General features: G+C 33.5%; 1 protein-coding gene across 1 annotated transcript in view; it reads right to left on the bottom strand.

Moving 5' to 3' along the window:
• The window catches only part of NDST4 (N-deacetylase and N-sulfotransferase 4), a 445770-nt gene that overhangs the window by 211460 nt on the left and 209943 nt on the right, over nucleotides 1–24367 (bottom strand). The window lies entirely within an intron of this gene.

Here is a 24367-nt window from a genome sequence, read left to right as displayed (position 1 = left end):
CATGTATGAAAATATCATTAAAAAATGTAATCCTTAACTGAAAATCAATGAAGGTTTCTGGAAAAAACCATAACATATATGTCTCTCTTCATGACACAGAGGTAGTTTTACTAGTGTAAAATGCATTCATTGTCAGATATGACTATATGGAGTACTTTTACTCATTTATCTTTTCTGCAACCCAATCTATAGAAATTTTTGGTTTTTACTCCAGAAATAAATGAACATTATGAAAAGGCAAAATGAAATAATAAAACATTTTAAATTCATAAGTACTGTTAGATTGTTTTTTCATAGGTACTTTTAAAATCAGGATGGTAATTCAAAATATTGTATCACAGGGCTTAAATTTTATTTTAATGACCTTTGCAAATAATTCAATGTTTTAAATTCAATTTAAATAGTTTTTAGCTACCAGCTACCAGCAAAATTCAACTGTGACTTTGAACATCAAACTTTAGGTTTTTTTTTTTATTAGAGGAGTTTATAGATTTAGAGTTTCAAGGACCTTTGAATTCACTACGATTAATCCCTTCATTTTATAGATCATGAAGCTGAGCTACAAAGAAATGAAATGACTTGCCTAGGGTCACCCAGTTGGTAATTTGTGTGAGGTAGGATTTTAATTGAGACTTCAAGCCAGTGTCCAGTATGATATATCATCCAGACTTTAAAAATAAAAAGTCTTGAAAGATGAAGTTAGGAAGAGCAGCATTGAACAAAGCTTATATTTGACAAGATTTACTTCTTATGAAATTTGTATCTTCCATTGGGTAGGCAATGATTAGCATTTTTCTGCCAGTGAATAAGTCAAATGGAACCTAACTGGACTTCTTAGTATCACCTAGCTTTCCCTGGTTAACACTATTAACAGTGGTAAAAATATGCTTATTTTCTGGAAGATAGGTTAAAATAGATAGAAGGAGAACAGATGCTGCAAATGAAAAATGATTGCTTTAGCAAAGACTGATTTCTAGCATAGCCTATATAAATACAATTGAAAACATATTCTGAATTAACAGGATAGTATTCTGCTTCCTTCTGTTGTTTATTGGCTATTATCTAATAATCAACAGAATGCAACTCCAAGTATTAGCTTAATATGAAACTAGAATTAAGAATGTCATGTCAGTTCAGACTATTTAAATAAAACTTTGAATAAACATTAAAACATCTCCCTGAGTTTCCCAGTCAATTACATTTCCTTTAAGCAAATCATGGATGCTGAAGGAAACAAATTAAGATAATATATAAAATGTACTTACTATGTTCAGTCACTGTGTGAGATCACAATACACAGTAGGTACCACTATTCTGTTCTCTAGGATAGAGTTTCTCAATCTGGGGTCTATTAACTTTGCTATTTATTTAATTAGTTTCCTTTGTAATTGTATGTATTTTATTTTGTGAATTTAAGGAACTCATTATCAGAAGGGGGTATGTTGAGTCCCTTTCAGGACTCGATTAACCTTTCCCCAGGTGAACACTGAAGGGGGCAGGAGACAAGAGAGACAAGTTCTCCCTCTACACAAAGATCTCTAGGATCTCCAAGTACTCCATCAAGATCTTCTCTTATTAAACCAAATACAAGTGCTTAAATATCCTCCCCACTCCCACTTCCATGGCACTCTACAATGAACCAGTAAATAATGTTCTGTTGCTAGAGGACACTAAGTGATGAAATTTTATTGCATTCCCACACACAACAGTCCATAACATATCCCCCCCTTTTGTCTTTTTTTTGGAAGTGAAATTCCTTAATTCAATTGCATAATGGATATCACATAAGTTGCAAATAAAAGTTCAAAAATAGTATAAACAAATGTCAATTAAACAATAGTAAAAAAAGCAATATTCCCAAATTCCTTGAAATACAGTTTATCCCTGTTATAAATGAATAAAAAGAAAAACCTGCTAGAGAGAGAGAGAAAATTGTACATTTTATTCATGAACCTTGCAAGATACATCTTACAAGGTGCAAGTACTTCACCTAGGCATGAAGCACGAATTAGTCTTCTCAGTCAGATAATTTATGGTCTTCAGAAATTCTTTCCCCTCCCTCTTAGATGTTCATAGGCTCTCAGAGTTTGAGTTACAATCTAAGAGGTCCACCCATTCCATGACATGCCCCTAATCTGACCCCACCCCACATCATACAACACATGATATACTAAAGAACCCCAATGGTCACCGGGGGTGTGTGGGTTAATAGTCAATTACCTAATTGTGCAAACTCAGTAGCATTAGGTCAAGATCTCTAGGTCACTCTAGACCAGTTGAGAGCTAGTTTGGGGTTTGGTATTCCTGGAATGGGATTAGGAAAACTCTTCTAGCCTTGTGATTGGCTGGGCCATTCCCCCTTTGTAATGGATTCTCTAAGGACTCCCCTCCACACCCTGTGAAGACCAACATCTTTCAAAGTCTCTTGAGGGCAGGAAATTTGCCCACTTTGGACTGCATTCCCAAGTGACCCAATTCCATGGAGATGCTTCTGGGTGGGGGGCAGTTCCCCCCAGCCCAGCTCTGGCCCCTTGCAGGAACAATGAGTAGAGGGGTCCAGAAGTCTACATTCAGTAAACCTTAAAGTCTCAATTAACATAACTTGAATACAGCTGTCAATCAATATTAGGTTAGCAAAAGCTTAGCTCACAGCTGAGATCCTTTACAAACTTTGCAATTTACAAACTTTCAAATGGTACTAAAAGGAGTAACATTTAACTTTACCTAACTATTTCAGAGTTTAGACACTAACACACAGAAAATAACTCTTTTGTATTTCAAACTTATGAAAGTGAAATTGTTGAACACCCTGGCCAGCACCAAAACCTCAAAATACAGAAACATTTTCCCACCTCTCTAGACCAGTGGAGAGATATAAAAACGTCCTATTGATGATTATATACACATATACACACATAACACACCAAAGCCATAAGGACAAGCTTCATTCAAAAGACAAAATCTAAATTTCCCAATCCCAGAAAAAGGTGGTCTTGCCTTTTTTTCTCTTTTTCTTTTAATTGCCCATGAAGTTTCCCAGTCAGTAGCCTATTGCTCTCCCTCCCCCTCCCTAAACCAAGAAGAAGGCATGGGGGTCCCTTGATTTCTAAAATAAGTTTTTGGAGACATAGCCTTGAGTTTCGAAGTTCCAAAAAGGAAGATTTCCCTTCTCCCTCCTCCCTCCCTCTGCAGAGGGTGGGAGCAGTAGAGAATGACAGCATTTGCAGTTACTTGACTTGTTAACAACAGTATAATTTGAAGTTGTTGCATTTTCTGAACAGTAACCATCACCATTACAAACTGTCCGATAGCATGTGACATTTTTACTTTCAACTAGCAAGCGCAGTTAAGTGTTTACTTCACGGCTTTCTGGTTCTGGAGCAAGAGTCATGGAGGCTGAACGGTGAAATTCCTTTGTGGCTTCTGAAATGGCATTCCTTTTAGGCTTCAGGGTCGGAGTCAGGGTCTGTCAGAGGCAACGGTGAAAATTCTCTGAAGTTGACCATGGGTTTAGGGGTTTAGGTTGCGCTTGACACACATAGTGCCGCCAAGACAGGCAGCAGCAGCCAAAAGGAACAGCCAGCAGGTCCCCCGCATCCCATTCATGGTGCTGGTACAGACTGCTGCTGAGAAAGAAGCTGAGGTGCTACCTTGGAGACCCCACTTCCTGCTGATTCCCCAATGCTGAATACTTCTCACTTTTGCTGGCTCCTTAATGCCCAATACTTAAGTGCTGAATTCTTATTTGTTTCTTCTTACTTTCACTGGTTCCTTAAAGCTAAATACTTATTTGTTTCTTCTTACTTTTGTTTTCCTTCACACCCCCTTGTTCCAGCTTAAAACCAGCCCCTGATGACAATCAAAACCTGTTACCTCTTCCAAAGTCTTCTGCTTCGGAATGACCTGGATGTTGCTTTTATCTGCTGGTCCTTATCCTGGACTTCACTCAGATAGCTCCGCCTTTGTGTCCCTGTTCAGGCACCAATATGTTGAGTCCCTTTCCGGACTCACTTAACCTTTCCCCAAGTGAACACTGAAGGGGTGGGAGACAAGAGAGACAAGTTCTCCCTGTACGCCAATTTCTTCTAGATCTCCAGGATCTCCAAGTACTCCATCAAGATTTCCATTTATTAAACCAAACACAAGTGATTAACTATCCTCCCCAGTCTCTGGTCCACTTCCACAACTGTGACCCTCCACAATCAACCAGTAAATAACTCTCTAGTGCTAGAGGATACCAGGTGATGAAATTTTACAGTACTCCCACAGACAACAGTCCCTAACAAGGTGTAGTCAAAAGTACACTAAAAGTTAAGAACTTTAGCTCTAACAGTACACATTTTACTTTTAAGCTTAATATGCATTGATAAAAATATAATTAGAGAAGGGGAAAAAACTCTGACAAATGAGTAAACTGTAAAAGAAAAATTAAAAAAAAAAAACAAAGGGAAAAATGAACCAGAAAAGACTTCATAGAAAATGAGGCCCTTGAGCTGAATTTAGAAGGTATATAAGCTTCCAAAAGGTGGAAGGTAAGGGAGGGGGAATATTCCAGGTCTTGAGGATAGATTGTGAGTATGCACAAAGACATGAGATTAAATATTGAGTCTGAGAAATAGAAAGCAGTACAGTTCGGCTGCAAAGAGTACACAGAAGGGACCAATATGAAGAAGGATGGAAAGAGAAGTAGTAGCAAAATTGTGTTGGCTTGAAATGAGGAGGCAGAGGCTTCCTTGTTTTAACCTATTGGAAGTAAAAATAAGGAGTCTCTTAAGGTTTTAGAGTAGGGGAATGGAAATGGTTAGTCTTCTGAAAGGGAATTAGTTTCTGTCTTCGTGTGTGTGTGTGTGTGTGTGTGTGTGTGTGTGTGTGTGTGTGTGTGTGTCTGATATATATGTGTGTGTGTGAGCGAGAGAAGACAGAAGGAGATAGGGGAGAGAGACAGAAAGACAGACAGACAGACAGACTTGCTAAAGTTGTATAATCACTTGTGAGGTGTATATTTTAGAAAAAATCCTTTAAAAGTATGGATTGGCTAGACAACTATTGAGATCCTTCTAACTCTGAAGAGACTGATTTTTTGCTTCAAAATGATCATTTTCACAGGACTGATTCAATAGGGATTGCAGGATTATTTTTAGGATTAATTAGTGAAAGACTGGAAGCAGGAAGAATTTAATTCTAGGAAAATTAACAAAATAATCCTGATAAGAGCTGATGAGATATATAATCTATACATTTAGTAAAGAGTCTATAGAATGTTGATAGTGTGATGAAGGATCTTAGATTTAGAACTGAAAGTGAATTTTGAACAATTCCCTAACTTTACATTAGAGATTAGAAAATAAGTCTCAAGGATAATTTATCTTTGATTATGAACTCTGGAGCAAAGGAGTTAATGTTTAATTTGCTTCTTCCAGTACCATAACACAGAGGCAAGGCTATGAAAGTGTGAGTAGTAGCAGATGTGGGGAAGATGGTACTTGATCTGAGTTTTTAAGGAGAGGACTTCTATGAGGCAGAGAGATAGGGAGGGAATGAATTCCAGATTTGGGAGATAGTCAGTGCAAATACATGAAGATGAAAAAGGGAACATATTTGTGAGGAACAGAGACAAAGCCATTATGGCTGGATTGTGGAGTTCCATTCAATTTCCATGAACAAATAAATGCTTCCCTATTTGTTGATAATATTAATTCTACTTTAAAGCTGTAAGGACATATCTTTTTTAAATTTTATTTATTTAAGGCAATTGGGTTAAGTGACTTGCCCAAGGTCATTGAGCTAGGCAATTATTAAGTGTTTGAGTTCAGATTTGAACTCAGGTCCTCCTGACTCCAGGGGTGGTGTTCTGTTCACTGTGCCACCTAACTGACCCTGTCAGGTCATAGCTTAAAAAGAGCTTATTTCAACAGATGAAGAATAAATACATGTTTGTTTATTGTAAGGAAAGTGTTGCTTACAAAAGCAACTAGATGAAGAGAGTACCTGGTCTATAGTCAGTAAGATTCAAGTTCAAATCTGCCCTCAGGAACTTAATAGTTCTGTGACCCAGGACAAATAAAACTCTCTCTGCTTCAGTTTTCTCAACTTTTGAAATGTGGATTGTAGTATTTACCTTGAAGAGTTGTGAGAAACAAATGAAATAACTGTAAAGCACTTAGTATATAGGCACATATAGTCATTCAAAATGCTGACTTTGTTTCAAGAAACATAAAAAAATTCATGTCAAATATATATCTCTAGGACATCCTGGATGTTTAACATTGAAAAACATTTTTAAATCACTACTCTGACAATTCAATCACTATTAAAAAAGAAAAAAGAGAAAGAATAGAAGTAGGAAGAGAAGGAAGAGAATGATGATGAGGAAAGTAATAATGCTTCTGATTTGTTTTTCTTATTTTAAGTTGATAGAATGAGAAATAATCTGGGAGTCATTTTAGAATATTTGAATGAGTAAGGGTCAAGCTAATTACCTATCATTATTCCAATATATTCTGAATATTCCATTTTGAGAAAACTTTTCATTTGATCCAAGCTCTGTTGCTCAATGCTTGAAATGACAGTAGGCACAAAACCTATATATTTTATCAAGAATTGAGTTATGATTTGATTTTGAAGTCCATTTCAGAGTTGGATCAAAACATTATCATTCAAATGTCTGTCCCATGAGCTTGGGAACAGCAGTTACACCTTGCCTGCATAGATCACTGCTCATGTTAGACATTGTGGTACTGTATACAGTTACTCAAGAATACTCAAAAATACATATTCTATTTTTTTAGGTTATATGTGAAGTCACATTAAACCTATTTCCATATTTGTTATGTTGTGAAAGAACAGAACAAAAGGGAAATCCATGAAAAACAAAAAACAACAAAAAAGGAATAAATATTATTCTTTCATCTGCAGACTCCATCAGTTCTTTCTCTGGATATGGCTAACATTTTCCTTCATGAGTCTTTTGGGATTTTCTTGGATCATTTTATAGCTGAGAAGAGGTAAGACAATTATAATTGATCATCACACAATGTTGCTGTTATTATTGTATATAATGTTCTTCTGAATCTGCTTACTTTACTCAGCATCAGTTCATGTAAGTCTTTCCAGGTTTTTCTAAAATTTGCTTTCTTTTCATTTCTTATAGAATATTAATTAATATTTCATCACAGCTATAAGCCACAATTTGTTCGGTCATTCCTCATTTTATGGGCATTGACTCAATTTCAATTCTTTGACATCACAAAAATAGTTGTTATAAATATTTTTGAATATGTGAGTTTTTAACCCTTTTTCTATGATCTCTTTATAATGATGCCCCAAATTAAAATCTAGAGTCAATAAAAGTTCAGAATGAGACTTTCTTCCATGCCAAGGCAACTTAGGAAGTCAAAAAAAGAGATCTGTGACACAATGGAGGAAGATGGCCCAGTTTCTATTTGGATTAAACACCAGCAGTGGGACTAGGTGGTAGTGATGTCAGAAGCAATAGCACCTATGGGAGCTTTCAAGGCAGAGATGATAAGGGAATTTGGCAAATGATCAGAAAGATATTGTCAAATTCACTGCCCACTTGTAGAACAAAGTTCCAGGATGAAGAGGAGTATTTTTGATGAAGAGAGGGAGCCCTGAACCACAATACCACTTCTGACCCCAAGGAAATAGAAGCGCTGAAGGATATTGATTGTCATCACAGGGTATAAGGCCTCATTTGTGGGACCCAGATCTCACTTCCTGGGAAGCACAGAAAACCTTCAAATCCCCAGAACTGGCTCTGAAAGCAGTCGTGGAAAAAAAAAAGTCTAAAGTTTGAGAGAGTAAGGAGAGTCCCACATTAACATAAAGTTCAAAAACAAGAAATAGGGTAAGAAAAAAGAACAACCACACTTGCTGTGTGAAGTGAGAGTATTAAGTCACAAACTCAGAAGAAGGAAATAAAGTCACAATAGTCCTGAACAAAACTTTCAAGAACAAAATGAGAATTGGGTACCAATAAAAGTTTCTGGAAAAGTTCTCTAAAATAGTTTTCAAAACTAAATAAAAGTGGTAGAGTAAAAATTACATAAAAATAGATCAAAGGAAGCAAATTTTGAAAAGAGAATGGACAGTTTGGTAAAAGAGAAACAAAACAGTACTGAAGAAAATAACACTTAAAAAAACAGAATTGGGCAAATGGAAAAACGAGTTTAAAAATTCACTGATGACAATTACTCCCTTAAATCAGAATTGGTCAAATGAGAAAAAAAAAAGGTATTAAAGTTCACTGAAGAAAATAATTCCTTAAAACTTAGAACTGGGCAAATAGAAGTTATGAGTCAAAAGTTATGATCAAAAGACAATAAAATTAAATAAAAAGCATGAAAAAAATAGAAGAAAATGTGAAATCTTACAGGAAAAAAAGATAACCTGAAAATAGGTTGAGAGATAATTTTAAAATTATTGAACTATCTGAATGTCATGATTAAAAAAGTCTAGAAATTTCATAAAATTTTCACGGAAAAAAGACTGGCTATCTTAGAACCAGAGGATGAGAGGACTAGAACCAATCACCCCTGAAGACTATCCCCAAATGAAAACATTCAAGGATATTATAGCCAATTTTCAGAGCTCTCAGGTTAAAGAAAAAATATTTCAAGCAGTCATAAAGAAACCTTTCAAATACCATACAGCCACAGTCAGGATAACAGGATAATGCAAGACAAAATTTAGCAGCTTCCATGATAAAGGAACAGAGGACTGGAAAATGATAATCTGAAAAGGGTTGGGATTACAACCAAAAATAACTGCCTAGAAAAAATGAGCATAACGCTTTAAGAGAAAATTTGATATTTAATGATATTTAATGAAATAAAAGTATTGCTGATTAAAAAATACAGTTGAATTGAAATTTTGATTTTAAAATACAATATTCAAGAAAATCATAAAAACTTAAATATGAAAATGATACCATAAGAGACCCAATAAGGCTAAACTATAAATTACTATAAGGAAAGATAACGCATATAACTTCTAAGAAATTTATTATTATTAGAATAGTTAAAAAACTACATAGAAAGCAAGCACATGACTAAGTCTTTATGTTGAGATGATATAAAAAATGAATAGATGAGAAAGAGTGATGCCCTGGGAGAAGGGAAAATGAAAGGAAGAATGGGGAAAATTACTTCACATAAAGGGGGTATGAATGAAAGAGTTTTATAATTGAGCAGAAAGTGGTAGGGGACAACCTCACTCACATCTAATGTACATGCACAATTGGAAACAAATCCATCTACCTTGCCAACTAGGAATTAGGTGAAAGGGAGACAATATAAAAGAGGAGGACAGATAAAAGATGGCTTGTCAGAATCAAAATGGACTTTAGAGGAGAGATAGGTTAAAAGAGGAGTATAAAGAGAAGAAAGTAGGATGAAGGAAAAAATGTAGAGTTGCTAATCATATCTGTGACTGTAAATGGGATAGACTTACTTAAGAAATAGAAGTAGATAGCAGAATGTTTAGTAATCAGAATCCAGCCATATGGTGTTTATGAGAAACACACTCGAAACAGAGATACACATTGCTAAAAATAAGGGACTACAGTAGAATTTTCCATGCTTCAGCAATTGTAAAAAAAAAGATAGGGATAGCAATCATAATTTCAGACAAGTAAAAAGCAAAAATAGATGCACTTAAAAGAGATTGGTCAGAAAAATACATCTTGCTTAAAGGAATCATAAATAATAAATTAATAATGCTAAACATATATGTGCCAAATGGCATACAAGTCAAATTCTTAAGGTAAAAGTTAAATTTATTAGAAGAGAAAATAAACAGTAAAACTACACTCCCCTCTCAGAGCTACTTAAATCTCAACTATATATGACACCCTCAAAAAACTAACCATGTAATAAGGCTTAAAAATCTCACAACTAAATGCAGAAAAGCAGAAATACTAAATGTACTCTTCATATGATAATTCAATAAAATAATATTCCATAAAGAGTTGTGGAAACATGGATTAAAATGAAATGGAGCATAATTAAACTAAATTAAACTAAATATGGATAGGTAAAAGAACAAATCAAAGAAACAATAATTTCACTAAAGAGAAAGGCAACAATGAGAAAACACTTCAAAATTTGAGGGATGCAATCAAAGTGATACTTAGAGGAAAATTCATATCATTAAACACATTCAGTAATAAAAAAAGCAAAAGAGGTAGAAAAACAAATGAAAATTAATAATGAAAATTCTAAAGATCAAATGAGAGATTAAAGAATTGAAAATTTAAAAAAACTAATTTGACTAATAAATAAAATTAGTGGATGATTTTACAAAGAAATACGCAAAGTATTAGTTTTAAAAAAGAAAACCAAATTCCTCGTATCAAAAATAAAAAGCAAGAATGTTCCACCAATGAAGATGAAATAGATGTGATAATAGGTGTTATTTTACCCAATCATTTGCCAATAAAGCTGACAATATAAATAAAATACATTGTAAATATTTACAAAACTGTAAACAAAACTATAAACTATTCAGATTAACAGAAGAGGAAATAGAATACTTAAATAATCCTATCTTAAAAAAAAGAAAAATGAATAAACCATAAGAAAAAATTCCCCAAGATCAGATGAATTCTACTAAAGTGAATTCTACTAAAACTTTAAGGAACAATTCATGCCAATATTATATGAACTATTGGAAATCTAGATAAAAAAAATCAATCCTGTCAAATTCCTTTAATTTTAAATATATAGTTTTGAAACCTAAACCAAGAAGAGCAAAAGCAGAGAAGGAAAACTGAACAAATTTCTCTAATGAAGATTGGTGCAAAATTTTAAAATAAGACGCCAAGCACATTATAGCAATATATCACAAAGATATGACCAGGAGATATACACTTGCAATGTAACACTGGTTCAATATTGGGAAAACTTATCAGCATAATTGACTAGGCCAATAACAAAACCAACAAAAATCATATGATTATCTCCATAGATGCATAATAAGTCAACTCTTCATGAGAACAGTTGGTTATTTCCATCTCCAGTTCATTTTACAGATAAGGAAACTTAGCCTAGCTGGGTTATGTGGCTTGCTCAGGGTCACATAGCTAGTAAGTGTCTGAGATCAAATTTGAATTCAGTAAGAGGAGTCTTCCAGACTCCAGGCTCAATCCTCTATCCACTATGTCACTTGGTTGCTTTGCAAAAATGAGTAAAGGCAATATAAAATATTCTAGAGTATACTTGCCGAAACAAACATATGGATTATATAAACAAAATTACAAAACATTTATCACACAAAAGAAGACAGAGCTGAATAAACTGAGAAACATTAAATTGCATATGGGTAGGCTATGTCAATAAAATAAAAAAAAAAATGCCTGCTAATTTACTTACATTCAGTACCATTTCAATTAAAGTGCAAAAGAAATTTATAATGCAAGGAAAAATGATAACAAAATTCATTTGGAATAAGATTAGGTCAAGAATATCAAGGAATTGATGAAAAAAATGAAAGGAAGTCTAATATTTCCAGATTTCAAACAATGTTGAAAAGCAATAATCATCAAAACAATTTGATACTAAGGAATAGAACAGGATTGCCCAACCTTACTATTAAAAGTTTTTATTGAAACAATTGACAATATATTTTGATTTGACATTTTAGTGAGAGCTCTGTGATAGCTTGGCTTCATTACTAAAGCATTTAGTAAACCAACTGCATAAAAGCACCCTCCGGGCCACATGTAGCTTGCCAGTAGTACTTTGGTCAGCCCTGAAATAGATGATAGATCTAGAAATAGTGAAAGAACCAGTGGAATAAATTAGCTAACTAATGATGATAGTAGTCTAGTGCTTGATAAACCCTAAGATCTACACTTTGGAGATAAGAACTCAGTATCTGGCAAAAATTGCTGAGAAAACTGGAAAGCATTTGGCAAAAACTAGGCATACACTTAAAAATCTCACAGTACATACTAGGATATGATTGAATTGGAAATGATTTAGACATAAAGATGGCATTGTAAAGGTACCACAAGACACCTATCAGATTGTCTAAAATGACAGAAAAAGAAATATGACAAAAACTGAAGGAGATGTGCTAAAATTGGGACATGCATGCATTGTTGGTTGAATTGTGAATGAGTTCAAGTATGCCTAAGAATGTTTTGGAGATATGACCAAAGATTTATAAATCTGTGCATATCCTCTCAGTAATGCTATTACTAGGGCCTGTATTTCAAAGAGATTTTAAAAAAGAGATAAAGAATGTATTTGGGGATTTTTTTGGTTGGGTTAATTTTTGAATCTTTTTTTTTAAAGATACATTTATTTATTTCTTTTTTTTGCAGGGCAGTGGGATTAAGTGGCATGCCCAAGGCCACACAGCAAGGTCATTGTTAAGTGTCTGAGGTCAGGTTTGAACTCAGGTCCACCTGTGTCCCCAATTTTTGAATCTTTAATAGAAATTTTATTTTTCCAAATACAGGTTATATAAGCTTTCCAACATTCCTCTACTTGCATATTTATGTTATACATTTTATCAACTACCCTTCCTTCTCAGCAGCAAATATTCTTTGTGAACGAGAAATTAAGACTAAAAGAAAAAAAAAAACCAAGGGATAGGAAGGAAAAACATAAGGGGTTTTAAAAAAGTGAACATAGTATTCATTCAGAGTGTGTTTTTTTTTTTTGTTTTTCCCCCCCTCTGGTTGTAGATGGCAATGTCCATTACAGGACTCCCAGGGTTAACCTTGAACTCTGAACTACTGAGAGTGGATGTATCCATCATAGTTAATCAAATCACAATGCTGTGGTTAATGTGTAAAATGTTCTTTTGGTTCTCCTGTTCCCTTCGCTCAGCATCAATTCATTTAATTCTTTCCATGCTTCTCTAAAGTTCAACCATTCATAGTTTCTTATAGAATGATAATACTCCATAACATTCACATATAACTTGTTCAGTCACTCCTCAACTTTGTCATTACAGAAAAGAGCTGCTATAAATATTTTTTAACATGTTGGTCTTTTTCTATTTTTTAAAAAATGCTTTCTTTTGTATATAGACTTAGTGTAGGTAATGCTGGGTGAAAGGGTATGAAGAATTTTATTGCTCTTTGTGCATAGTACCAGATTGTTCTCTGGAATGGTTGGATTAGTTCACAACTCCACCAATAGTGCATTAATGTCTCAATCCATCCTCTGCAACACTGATCATTTTCTTTTTTTTTTTCATCTTAGCCAATCTTATAGGTGTGAGGTGGTACCTCATAGTTGGTTGTTTTAGGTTTTTGCAAGGCAAATGGGGTTAAGTGGCTTGCCCAAGGCCACATAGCTAGGTAATTATTAAGTTTCTGAGGCCAAATTTGAACTCAGGTACTCCTGACTTCAGGGCCAGTGCTCTACCTACTGTGCCACCTAGCCACCCCTAATTTGTATTTCTCTAATCAATAATGATTTGGAGCATTTTTTTATATGGCTGTTTATGGCTTTAATTGTTTTCTTTGAAAACTGCCTTTGATCCTTTATCAATTAGGGAATGACTTGAAACCTTATAAATTTGATTCAATTATTTATTTTAGAAATGAGACTGAAGTTGCTTTTGTACAAAAATATTTATTACAGCTCTTTTTTTAGTCAAAGAATTGGAAATTGGGAGAATATCCATAAGTGGGGGAATGGCTGAACATGTTGTGGCATATGATTGTGATGGAACATTATTGTGTTATTGAAAATCATGAGCAAGATGGTTTCAGGACAACCAGGGAAGACTTATTCATACACATACAAAGTGAATTGAGCAGAACCTGGAGAATATTGTACACAATAAAAGCAATATTCACTGAAAGGGCAAATCCTGAAGCTGAAGTGTACTTGATTACAAAATGAGAGGACTGGATTCTTTGGGAAAGACCTTCAAGTTGAGAAAGATTAAAAGCAAAAGGAAAGGGAGATGACAAATTATGAAATGGATAGATATTATCATGAAAACAATATGCATGAACTTGGACAGACGTCAAGAGATGGTGGAGGATAGAAGGGCTTGGTTTATAGGATCAAGAAGTATTGGAAATGACTGAATGAATTAGAGTAACAGCAATATTGTAAGCAATATTGCGAAAGACTTAGCAACTCTAATCAGAACAAATTTAAAGGACCCATGATGAAAAATGCTAGCCACCATCAGAGAAAGAATGAAGCACACTGTTTTTGTTTATTTTTTTCTGTTTTCTTTTGCAACATGGCTAATATAATCATATTAATGAAGATTATGAAATATAATTTTGAATGAACAAACTAGCTATTATTAAGCTCTTTCTATAAACCAAGTACTCTGTTAGGCACTAGAATTGCAAATCTAATAATGACACAGTCATTATTCTTAGATAAAGTCCATTGCAAAGAGGGAGAGAAAATACACAAGTTTAGATATAATAAATACAAGTAAAGATGTAAGAGGAAAGGAGGGCACTAGCAATTGGGTAAATTAGGAACATGGCCTTTGATTTGATTTTGGGGCAGAGGGATTTTTTAGACTATGGAGAGGGAGTGTATTCTGGGCACGGTGGTAAGATTTTTCCATTGCAAATGCATGGAGATTGGAGATGGAACATGTTTGTGAAGAAAAGAGTGATCAGTTTGGTTCTACTTCTATTAACAAATTACATTGATACCCTTAGTTATGAACCAGATAATGTTTCATTCAAATGCAGTTCTCTCTCTTTCTCTCTCTCTCTCTCTCTCTCTCTCTCTCTCTCTCTCTCTCTCTATATATATATATATATATATATATATATATATATATATATATATATATAAAATCACATTTATATTCCTAGTTTCAAGAAAAAATTGCTAAAATACAAGAAGAATTCAGAAGAGTTCAAGGGATTTCATCATGTTTTCTTCACATTGCTTTTTGATAGTATTTTCCATTTAGATTTCTTCAAAAAAAAAAGTAGACTGATAGGCCTGAAGTCAGAAAGATTACTCTTCCTAAGTTCAAATCCTATTGATCTCAGTTTCTTCATTTATTAAATGAGCTGGAAACGGAAATGGCAAACCACTTTAATATCTTTGTTAATAAAACTTTAAATGGAGCATGAAGAGTTAGACTCAGCTGAACAGCAACAAAAAGGGTATTGCCAAATGTTAAACAAAATGAGTATTCTCATTTAATATATGTCTGAGATAACTATCCCAATTCTAATTCATACTAATGAATGAAAACTCTAATGTGTAGCTGCAGCATCAACTCAAAGAGCCTGAAAGTCATCCTAAGAGGTAGGAAGTTGTTTTTCTAATACTATAGCTTGAGTATCAACAAGTATATTTCTTAGAGTGATCATTAATTGTTTATCATTTAGTCATGTAGTCTCAATTTTTTTGAAGGAATTATTTACTAAGATGATATAGTAAGTAGAATTGGGACAAAATATTTCTCCCAAAAGAGTGTGATATAATCTTCTACCAGTACCTAACAGAATCCAGAAGAAAGAGAAAGCTTGGAAAGTACATGTGCCAAAGGGATAACTTACAACTCCTGATTTCTGGAAGTCCTTTTTTTCCTTTGTGCAGAGTTCAAGAAGTTTCCCTTTGGTATGGTGCAGTTATTTTGCTGGGAGATTTTTTTAGTCCTATAAATCAGCATCTAGGCTGTCCTTGGCCTATATTTTAGTCTTTAGAGTCCATATCCTCTTCTGTTTAAGGTGATAATGCTAGGACAAGACAGGACATCTAAAAACCTTCCATATTCAAATATTGAAAGGTCCTCCCATTTGTGACAGTCTTTGTCTCTCTCTGTTTCTCTGTCTCTGTTTTAATCTCTCTCTCTCTCTCTCTCTCTCTCTCTCTCTCTCTCTCTGTCTGTCTTTCTTTTATTTCACTTGGAGATCTCATCAAGCTCCAATGGTTTCAATTATAGTCTATACACTGATGATTCTAAGATTTACTAATCTAGTCCTAACCTCTTTCCTAACCTCCAAACTCATATGTCCAACTTTCTAGTGGATATCTCAAACCAGATATTCTTTAGACATATTAAACTCCACATGTCATAAACTAAACCATCTTCAACAAGAAGACATTCCTCAAATACTTTAATTCTAGTGCCTTTCTCATGTTGATTATCTCCAATTTATTTCAAAAACAGCATGTTTTTATATAGCTATTTATATTCCCCATTATACATGAGTTCCTTGAGAATAGGGACTTTTGCCCTTCTTTGAATTCCCAATACTTCGCATAGTTCCTGACATATAGTAGGTATTTAAAAAATACATATTGATTGACTAACTAGTAACTCATGATTTACTCCTCAGGAAAATGTTCACATCTGTCTGTCTCTGTCCCAAAGCTAAGACTGGACTCATTTTCTTCCCTCTCCACCTCTAAGTGATTTCTTATTACAAGGTTTTGCTGCAGTGTTCTCTTATTTTCTATGCATTAGAATTAAAAACCTGGTTTTTATACTGGTTTCTTATTTAGTTTTGCATTGGTCTACTACTTTATGGAAGATTCAAAAGGCATAAACAGTTAGTTCAAACACCCTTCCTGTGCAATCTTTATTTCAGTTTATTTATTTCAGTCAATTGTTCATCAGCTGTCTCTTATTTGATCAATACTTTTTCACACTTAGTTGGAATAGCTTTGATTGATTTGATTCACAGAAGAAGGTTCCATTTAGTTTAGGTGGAGTGGAGGCAATATGATTTACTCTGTCAACATGATCTTATATTTACACAAGGAATAGTTAGACCCATGAGTAATTTTAGATAGTAGATGATGCCTTTGTTCCCTCTACAGTTTTTTGGTGGTTAATGGTGCAGATGTTATTTTTTTCTCAATCCAGAAGTATTTGAAAAGTTGTTATCAGAGGAAGAACTCCTTTTGAACGTGAAATTGGGAAGTTACTTTGGCATATTTCAACATGCCACCCCATGTCATTCCAAAACTATTATGACCTACTCAAATAATATCTTTAATAAAAAAACTATTTTGACCTTAACATTTGTATTCTGAATCTTTTTTTAGAAATACAAGCTTTTTAATAGAATTTCTCATAACTCTTTGTGGTTTCCAGAAAAAAAAAGTTAATGAATAATGATTTTAGCTATTCAGTTCAAGGAAAAAGGTAATTCCTTCTTTTTACTAAGAAATCAGGAAATGGGGGCGTCTAGGTGGTGCTGTGGATAGAGCCCTGGCCCTGAAGTCAGGAGTACCTGAGTTTGAATCCTACCTCAGACACTTAATAATTACCTAGCTGTGTGGCCTTGGGCAAGCCACTTAAACTCATTGCCTTGCAAAAAAAAAAAAAAAGAAATCAGGAAATCTCATTGACCACAGCTATTATTTGAGAGAAAAATCTTGGTAAAATAATTGGGTTATTAGAAAATTATGTAGAATTTCCCATTTGTAAGGAAATCTAACTTGCTTCTCCGGTCCTGATTTTTATTTTTATATAAATATATGAAAATGTGTGTGGGAGTATCCACAGAGGCATCATTTCAGAGCATTAAATTTCCATGATATAATTAAAAATTTACTTTCAATACATGATATTTTTTTAATGTCCTCAAAGGTTTAAGGTGCAAATAAACAAAGCTTTTAACAACGGCTATTTTCAAACAAATCTCAAGATGATGGGATTGTATGAGACAGGCTTCTTAAAGATGCAGCCCCGGGGTACCTCATCTCCATAGATTCAGCTAATATCAGAAGACTGACTCCAAGCCAACAGGAGAGTTCAATGAGTAGTCATGACATAGAAGATACTGTAAGGAGGAGCTGATGTATACACATACACTCACATGCATTATTCCTCTGTGCCCTTTCCCAGAGTCAGATAAACAAATGCATCACGCTTGAGAGAAATGTGTTCAGGATAAATTTAACTGTTAAATAGTAGCAAAATTCTCTGGAGCACAGAGTAGTGGTAATAAAAAATCACAATTGGAAAACAAATTTTTTTCACAAGTCAGAAGAGACTTGTCATTGTTGCCCAGAATATAGATAATTAAATACTTTAATACAACAAAGTTATGAATCAAAATATTTGTTTACTCCTCATTCTTCAAGCCACTATTTGACTCTTTTCACCATATTCTCCTGATGTATACTCTCTTCTTTCTTATTTTTATGACATTGCTCTGTTTTGGTTCCCTTTCTACCTATCTGTCCACATCTTAATCTCATATGCTTAATCATTCAGTCAATCAGTCAACAAATATCTATTAAACTCTTATTTTGTGCTAGGCACCATGCTAATTGTTGGGAATAGAAAGAAAGGCAAAAACATGAATCTTGTCTTCAAGGAGATAACAGGATAATGGTGAAAGCAATATGTAAATCACGTGTATAACAAAAATACATTGTATATATATATATATATGTAGCAGACTGCACATATATGTACACACATGTGTGTGTGCTATACAAAATCCACTTCAAGATATCTAAGAGACCTCAAACAGTGAGATGGAACCAGAACTTAGGAGAGAGCTGGAGCTGGATATATAATTCTGAGGATCTTATGTATGAGTTGAACTCAATTAGGAGCAAATAAAAGAGAAGATGGTCTAGAACAAAACTTGGGGACAAGGGACAATGCTAATGGGAATAACATTGAATAATATGCATCAAAGAAGTCTGAGGTGAAATGGTTGGACAGGTAGGAGACAACCAGGAGAAAAGTATAAAAAACAAAGCAAACAAACAAACAAAAACTACAGAGTCGAGGGGGGCTAGGTGGCGCAGTGGATAGAGCACCAGCCCTGGAGTCAGGAGTACCTGAGTTCAAATCCGGCCTCAGACACTTAATAATTACCTAGCTGTGTGGACTTGGGCAAGCCACTTAATCCCATTGCCTTGCAAAAACTAAAAAACAAAACAAAACAAAAAATACCCTACAGAGACAAGTATATCCAAGAGAAAGGGGTGATGCACACTTTTGTGTAAAAGATTCCAGTTTCTTTTCACTCTGCAGTCCCCAAATTGGTGATTTAAATCATCATCCATTTGTAGATAATGAATGTATTTATATTGCTAGACCTACTGTCTTTCTTGAGCTGCAAATTCAACATATCATCATTTGCTTTTTTAATATCTTGAAACAGAAGTGTCATAGGCATATAAAAACCAGTGTATTTAAAACAGAACTCATTACTTCACCCCACTCCTAACTAGTTCCCTTTCCAATTTCCTCTATTGATGTTGAAGATGCCAACATTTTTTTCTAGTCATCTAGCTCCACAACTTCAGTGTCATTTTCAATTCCTTATTCTGTCATTCGATATATTCAATCAATTGGTTAAATATTGTTTCTAACTCTACAATATGTCCTCTTTTCATTCCCACATCCATCAGCTTAGTACAAACTCATCACTTCTTGCCTGAGCAATGAAATTTTTTTAATCAGTTTCCCTGCTTTGTTTATCTCTATTCCAATCCATCCTTCATAAAGCCACCAATGCAAATTTATTAAATAGTTGATCATATCATACTTCTATCTAATGTTCTTTATTGGCTCCCAGTAACATCTAGGGTCAAATATCAACTCTGGCATTTAAAGCTCTTTACAGCATGGCCTCATCTTACATTTCCAGTGTTACTACAAATTACTTTCCTACATGTAAAAAAAATCCAAGCACCTTGTCTCTCTTTATTATTCCTCAGAAGTGATACTTCATCTCTCATATCTATATCTGACCTATCTCCCAGGTCTGGGAAATTTTCATCCTTATCTGTACCTCTTGGCATCTCTTGTGAGGCTTTTTCTGGTCCTAACTCAATTCATAGATTCCCTTACCTTATAAAATTTCCATACACAAAAAAGTATTTTAATTCTTTTAATGCAAATGTCCATGTAGTGAAATTCCAAAATTAGAAACATTCGACATATAGCCCATTATGAGAGTTACTTTTGGGGATGGGAGTCAGGGAGTAGATATAGTGGCATGACCACATCAGAGAAGTTGACTGGGTTCTGGAATGCAGTCATATTTTTTTGCTGAACTTCTGGGTGTCATATGGGTGGAAATCACTTTTTGAAGGCAATGGAAATCCACACTGGTCCATATGGTCATGATGACAGCAAACTGCAGATCAATGTAACACTCTGCTCTGACCCTTACAATAGCAGTGAACCAAGTTATAGTTTTCAGATTTCCTTGTAACCCCTGTCCAGAATGCTGACACAGCCACTATTGTGAGGTCTAGACAAAAAAAAAATATGATTTTGTTTTAAAAAGTAAAGTTTAAAAACTAAACTTTGTGGTATTGCACAATTCCAAGTTAATTATATTTCAACTTATTTCAAAATATATTATCCAATTTTGCATTTGCTACATGTACAAATTTATATGTTATAAAATATATCTGTTTCATTTATACACTGCCGTGGCGAGAGTCCTGGGTCTGAAATCAGGAATTCCTTAGTTCCCAAATCTGGCCTCAGACACTTACTAGCTGTGTCACCCTTGGTAAGTCATTTAATCAGAAAGCATGAAGTAAAGTCTCATTTTTATATGTGTGACTACAGTTTTCTCATTTTTAAAATGATGAGTCTGCAATAGATTTTTCACATCTAAATTTATGATTCTGAATATTTTATAAGCTGGAAAATATTATATAAATGTAAGGGCTTATACACACACATACACACACACACACACTTCATAGGTTGTAGGAAGATTTGGAGTAAAAAGATCTAAATTTGAGTCTTAGTGTGTATGTGAGACCTTGAGCAAGTCACCTAAATTTTGAAATTAATTTTTCATTTATTAAGTGGAGATAATAATGCCTCCCCTACATATGACTCAGGAATATTTCAAGTATCAAAATGAGTTAATGTCTGTGGAAACAATTCATGCATGACAGAGTTTATTTTTTGCTTTTTTAACCATCAAAGAAGAATGAGACTTACTCCATCATGGAACAATCAGAAATAATATGAAAAACACGTTCTTTTAAAGGCCTAAGGATGCTTAGGAGGACAAATTATTTGAGAATGTAAAAATATAGATGCCACCTTTTTAGAATATAAAAATAGAAAGTGAAAAATATTATAACATTCTTGACATTTTCCAACTATTTCCCACTTTTGCTAATCCATGCCTTCTTTAAGCTTATAAAATATACATTTTTATTCTATAAATGGGAATAGTATTAGAGCAGTGTGATTCAGTTTTTCCTTATTTTAAACAAGTAAAATATTTTGAGTTTATCTAATAAAACTAGTCTGATTAGTTTTATTTTTACAAGGTTTATTATATTGTAATTATTTTTAAGAAACTGGTATGAAGAAAATCTCAAGATTTATTCATCTAGAGTAAATATTGATCAAAGTAAAGTCAATTGATTCACTTTAACTGCCCAAAGTAAAAATTCTCTTCACAGAAACCAATTCTTATAAAGGAGAAAGGTTGCAATCCCATAAGGGGGAAAACAATAATGAACTCTTTTCTTAATTTCTTGACAGAAAAATATCAAATGCTATAAAAGACTTGATATTTTGTTTCTTTCTCTTCCAGTGTATTACTTTTTGCTTAAACTCAAAAAAGGAAACAATTCTAATTTCATCCTTATTTCTATTACTATTAACTTTAGTTTCTTCTCTCTATCTTAAATATGAAAAGGTACTAATTAAGTGTAATAAAGCATTTATAACTTAACAAATACAATGACATAATTAGGAGAATCGTGTTCAGGAAATTTAAATTCTATTACCTTATATAATATTCGAAGGGTGAAAGCATTAAGAAACTTTACTGGAAAATAATTATTATAAACCAATAATAGATACATTAGGCTGTAAGAGAGGAAAGCAATCATTCTTCAGGGTACATGATCTAATTTACTCTATAACAATAAGTTTTGTGAATCAGAAAGCTTATATGTTGTAGAATCAGATCATCTTTTGAAAGTTTGAGAGTTACTTTAATAGAATTGACTATTCATGTCTGCATAATATCACAATGTCCACAGAAGAAATAGTAATTGTCTAGTAATGTTAACAATGTAATGCAAATGTCCTTGAACATAACATCCCAAATAATGGGAAGAATGGATGTAAAGGGACCTGAGTTAATGAGTCCTGCTTTATAGAAATTCACATTAAAGGAAAAGGAATCTATATATACAAAGATATTTACAGAAGCTTTTTTTTTGCATGTCAGAGAATTGGAAATTGATAGAATGTTCATCAAAAGGGGAAAGAATGAGACAACTGTGGTATAAGATTGTGATAGAATGATATAAGAAGTGATGATCAAGATAGTTTCAGAAAAACTTTGGAAGATTTCTTTGAACTGATGCAAGGAAAAGTGAGAAGAGCTAAGAGATGATTGTACAGCAATACTGCAATGGTGATCAATATTGTAAAGACTTAGATACTCTAATAAAGACAATGATCCAACAAAGTATCAAAGATCCAGTGGAAAAAATGCTATCTCCAGAGAGAAAGATGAAGTTTGAGTGCATACTGAAAGCAAGGCTAGTACAGAATTATGTTTTGCATCACAATTAATATCATATTACTTATGTTCTCAAAGGAGGAAGAGAATTTGGAACTCAAAATTTAAATACGAATTTTTGAACATTAAAAGCATACAAATATTGAAAAATGTACTAATAACTCTTAGTTTTCTTACAAATTAAATTCTATTTTTTTAGAAAAGATATTCACTTTGCTGGCCAAGTAGATTGGGATAGAGAAAGATTTGATACAGAGTAGTCTAGGTGAAAAGTGTTGACAGTCTTTAGTAAGGTGATGAGTATGAGAGTAGAGATAAGGGGATAAATGTGAGAAACTCTGAGGAAGTGGTCATTCAAGATTTGTATACTAATTTGATATAGTGGATGATGTAGGGCAGCTAGGTGGTGCAGTAGATAGAGCACTGACTTTGAAGTCAGGAGGACAGGAGTTTGAATCCTACCCAGATACTTGACTCTAACTAGCTGTGTAACCTTGGACAAGTCACTTAACCCTGATTGCCTCACATTTAGGTTTGATTCATATCTTGTCACTGGACTCAGTTGGCTCCGGAGGAGAAAGTGAGGATGGTGACTTAGCATAATACTCCCTCACTCAATCCAGTTTACGTGCTTGTCAGAGCATCACCTCCCTGATGTAGTCTTCTCCAAAAATGAAGGGCAAACATTATTATTAATGGATGAAATGAGGACTCTATAATGACAGAGTTTGTGAACCAAACTATTTCAAACTCAAATGGGATGGTGATGCTATGTTTGTTTGGAGAATTGACTTTTTTTCATTAATATTTACCTGATATCATTTACTTATTGGAAAAATAGAAGCCAGTGGAATAGTAACTACTCTTTAAGAAAATAGACTAGGCTCACAGAAACACAGGATTTGAGAATTACAAGAGACTTTAGCATTCATGTAGTTAAAACTCCACCTAAAAGGAAATTCTACTAAAAACTCCACCTTAAAGGAAATCCCTAAAATGCTTGACAAGTGACCTTTAAGTCTTTCATCGAAAACTTACAATTAGGAAGAATTCTCTTCTTTAGTTGACATTTTCATTTTTGCATAAACCTATTTGTTATAAACATTTTCTCCACATCATACTTAAAGATGTCTCCAAGTCTTGCCCTTTGAAAACAGTAAGAACATGTCAAATTTCTCTTCCTTATGTTGACTCATAAGATACATGAATCTGGTTTTCATATGATAAGATTCATAAGATTTGAATAAGATGTTATGGCTTTTAAAATTACCTTTAAATAACAACATTACTCATTTGATATTGAATAATTTTACTTTCAGCAAAAATCGCATTTAATTCATTTTCTCAAATTCCAGAGAAACAATTCTATATTGAATAATTCTGATTCTTATCTCACAACTGAATTGTACAAAGATAAGCTAAATTTTTTGATTTAATATTCCCATTTTATCATGGGTCTGGTTAACTCAATTTATATTTTTATCTAAATGAAATTTAAAAAATTAAGTTTAGAAGACTGGAACTTGGGATAATTATGTAGATGGGAATAATTCCACAATTTCCTATACTAAAACTACAAGACAAATTATTACTGTATGAATTATACATAAAATACGAGTGTCTATTTACAATATAAAAAATTCTAAATTTGTAGTCTTTAGCTTTAATATAGGGATTGTTAAGATGCATCAATTTTAAAAAAATAAGCTATATTTCAATATACTGATTTTCTTTATTAACTTATGTATTTGTATTTTATATATTTTAAACCTTAGTTTGAGAATAGATCCAGAGTTTCATCCACAAGACAAGGATTCTTTTATTGATCAGTCATTTTCAGTTGTGTCTGACTCCATTTATAGTTTTCTTGGCAAGATATTGAAATGGCTTTACTATTTCTTT

Source organism: Macrotis lagotis, chromosome 3, assembly GCF_037893015.1.
Source record: "Macrotis lagotis isolate mMagLag1 chromosome 3, bilby.v1.9.chrom.fasta, whole genome shotgun sequence".
Lineage (NCBI taxonomy): Eukaryota > Metazoa > Chordata > Mammalia > Peramelemorphia > Peramelidae > Macrotis > Macrotis lagotis.
This window is presented reverse-complemented; position numbering and strand designations above follow the sequence as displayed.